Raw genomic sequence first — 3,827 nt, forward strand, 5'->3', positions numbered from 1 at the left:
TTTCAGCTGAATAACTTGCTGAATCTATAAATAAACCGGGGGGAAGCAAGCATAGAAAGCGGGAGATTCTGCCTTGCTGACCCTGCAGCACCCGAGGCAGCTGCCCCTGAATCCTGCCCAGCTCCACTCCTGTGCCCACCCATGGCAGTGGCACCCGGGGGGACAGTGGGGAGCATGCTGCTGGACTCTTTCCCTCTCACTCTGGTGAGATTTGGGATCCAGGAATGAACCCATGCACTGGCACGGGGCGAGGGGCAGCAGCAGCAGCTTGGAGAGACCTCCTACTCCCTTCCTTCCTTCCTTCCTTCCTTCCTTCCTTCCTTCCTTCCTTCCTTCCTTCCTTCCTTCCTTCCTTCCTTCCTTCCTTCCTTCCTTCCTTCCTTCCTTCCTTCCTTCCTTCCTTCCTCCTCCTCCTCCTCCTCACGCCTGCCCCTGCCTGCCCCTGGCTGTCTCACTCCCCTCTCCATTTGCTCTCCCAACAGATGTTGGTGTCTCTCCTCTAACGAGCATTTTAGCACCAGAATCTCTCTCTCCCCTTTGAATAGGAAGCAAAAAGCTTGACATGTCCCATCAGCATCAAAGTCTCTCACCCCAACACCAGTGGTATGTGTCCTCTGTGTGGTGCCACCACGGCACAGTGTTGTGTCCCCCATGTGTCCTGTCCTTGCGTGGAGCCACCTCTCAGATGCCCAGTCCCTTGGAAAGCTGCATTTGGAAACAGCTGGGAGCTGGGGGAAACCTCCAAGGATTCAATGGGAATGGGAATTGGGGTTGTGAGCCAAAATCCAGCCAGGGGAAGGACCCACTTGGGTGACAACACCACTTTCGGTACCGATAAACCCCAGCTGGGTGGGTGGGCATCCCTTGCCGTGCCCTGGTGACATTAAATAAGGGCAGGAGCTGGCAGGGAGGTGAAGGTGCCATTTCCCCCACTGTGTCCTTCACTATCCCTCTGTGTCCCCGCTGCCAGCACGGCAGGGCTGTGCATGGGGCAGGAGCCAGCGATCCCAAATATCGACGGCGGCCCCGATCAATGCTATCTCCTCTTTCCATGCCTATGAGCTCATTGATTTTTTTTTTTTTTTTTTTGTTATTACCTCTGTGTTTATGTAATGTCTGAACTTTGCACAACTGAACCGTTTAATGTGCAGAAAAGAGCCCTGTTGCCATGAAAACGGACCTGCAAATGACAGCACGGATGCGGAGATATCCCTGTTTTATTGGGCCATACGGAATGGATTTTAACCTTGATAAGTCAATAACTTTTCGTACAAAAGGAACGAGAGCAGATACAGCTTTCAGAGCCTTGAATGCATTTAAAGCAGAGAGTAATGGCCTGGTTTTAATCCCCTGGAAATCTTTCTCATTCCGAGGGCCAGGCATTGCCAGGGCAGAGTGACATTTTGGGCAAAGAATTACAGCGTGCATTTGTCAGGATGAGAGACGGAGACGCTCTGTGCTCCAAATTGCCAGTGCCGGTCAAAAATAATGATATTAAATTAAAGGGATATCGTTATCTGAAAGAGCACGGAGTCGGAGAATAGAATCGATGAATGGTTGGAGTTGGGAGGGACATTAAAGATCATCCAGTTCCACCCCCTTGCCATGAGCAGGGACACCTTCCACTAGCCCAGGTTGCTCCAACCTGGCCCTGGGTACTTCCAGGGATGGGGCAGCCACAGCTTCTCTGGGCAACTTCTGCCAGGGCTTCATCAATTTCTTCCTCACATTTACTCTAAACCTACTCTCAGTCAGTCTGAAGCCATTTCCCCTTGTCCCATCACTACAATCCTGCCTTATCCCAGTTTTGGGAGCATGGAAAACTTCCTTTGGGCTCCCCAGTGCCTCGGGAGGGACTCACCCTCCGCCACCCCAGACGTGCTGATGCATTATTTATTCGTGCTAAAGCAGAAGGACTTTAAAAAATCTCTCTCCTCCAGCTTCCTCCCTGCAATTCAATCCCTCTGGAAGTGGCAGCGGAGCCGGTCTCACTTTGCAGAGCTCATTCATTAGCAGATTAAGGCTCTCCTTGTGTTCCCAACATCGCTGGGGGAAATTTATGTTCCGGCAAAGTATTCACGGGTTCCCTGAATCACAAAAGTGTTTCTCCTCTGTCAAGTCTTTGGGAAAGAAAAAAAAAAAAAAAGGGAAAAAAAGGATGGAAATGGGGAGGTCAGAACTGCTTAATAGTATCTCCTTGAAGGCAGTGCCAAAACACCCACCTTTTGAAGTTCTCTATTCCGGGACGGATCTCCTCCCTGGCAAAGACGCCGTCACCCTTTCAAGTCCTTGTGAGTGACTTCAGGTGGCTAAAACATTTGCTGAGAAGAATGAAGGCTCCTTTTTATATCTTTTTTTTTTTTTTTCACTCTGAATAAAAAGCAATCTCTCTTCCTGCCTTCCTAATAGCTTTGATTAAATTATCTCTGAAAAATCTAAGTGCTGTTCGCAAATCTGTAATGGTTTTATTCTTATCGCCGGCCTCTGCTGCAACACGGGGAGGCAGATAAATAAGCTGCAGAGAAGGTATAAAACTGCACCAGAACCTGCCAGAGAGATGAGCTAAAAATGTTTGAACTGAAACAAATGAGCAGTATGAATAGCCCTGCTCCAAGAGGGAATTTATTCAATATAATGTATTTTCACAGGGAGGATAATACGTGTTATAATTGCACAGAGGAGTCGCTCTCCTGAAAGCAGATCTAGCTATTATTTTAATTTCCCAACCTTCAGCGTTTAGTGGATCAGGAGTGGTGACTGGAGCAGCTTCGTGTGTTGGGAAAATGGGCCCTGAGTGTCACCTCTCCACTTGTCACCCCTGCTCAGGGATGCATGGAAAGCTGCTGGTGCTTCCCTGGGTGGAGGAGGTGGAAAGACCCCAAGAATAAGGCAAATCAACTCAAAACTCCCCAAAACTCAGTAAGAAGCCAGATTTCCTCAAACCTGGTCAAAGCTCAGTGGTGTGAGGTGGCAGACAGGGAGGAGGGGTGCAGGGAGGTGAGGAGCCCTGGAGGCTCACTCTGGACTCTTTGGGTGCTCGGGAGCTGCACACGCACATGTGGGACCACTGGGGACAAGAGCGAACCGGCTGCTCCCTTCCCGCGGACTCTAGCACGCTTGAAGCGGCAAACAGAACCTGTGGCGGGGATTTTGGGGAAGCAATAATTTATTCCGAGACTTGTGTTAGCGTTGGCAGCCTCAGCCACAGCAGCGCTCGCTTGGTCCTCACCGCGCACAGGGTTCGGGGGTGTCTGTGGCCATGGCTATGGGGGTCCCCAGCGGGCCGGATGGGGATGAGCTCCAGCCGGGCTCTCACGCCCTGTTCGCTGCGGCTTTGTCACCCACGGGGATTGCTAGGGTAGGGGAAACCCCCCACCCCCGCAGCACTACAACTCCCATGACGCCCCGCGGCTCCCCGCAGCCCGGCGGCACGGCGGCGGCGCGCGGGGCACGCCGGGAAGCGCAGTCCCGCCGTTCGGATTTTCCCGCGAACGCCAGCGGGGGTCGGAGAAGGGCGGGGGGGGCGCGTGCGGCGGGTTAGCTCCGCCCCCCTCCTCATCCCCACCGCCCCTCCCTCCGCAGGACGCGGCGCCGTAGCCATGGCAACGCGCCGGGGGCGGGGCCGAGCCGCGTGCGGCCGCCGGGCCCCGCGCGGGGCGCTCAGAGCCGCCGCAGCCGCGCGCCGGGCGGGAGCCGCGAGCCGGGGCCGCCCCGCCAGCCCCCCCGCCCCGCGCCCCGCCGCGACCCCCGCCCGCCGCCGCCAGAGCCAGAGCCGCCATGGAGCGCTGAGCCGCCGCCGCCGCCGCCGCTGCCCCCCGCGACCCCCC

The sequence above is a fragment of the Lichenostomus cassidix genome, chromosome 15, assembly GCF_008360975.1.
Source record: "Lichenostomus cassidix isolate B80296 chromosome 15, HeHo_3.0, whole genome shotgun sequence".
NCBI lineage: Eukaryota > Metazoa > Chordata > Aves > Passeriformes > Meliphagidae > Lichenostomus > Lichenostomus cassidix.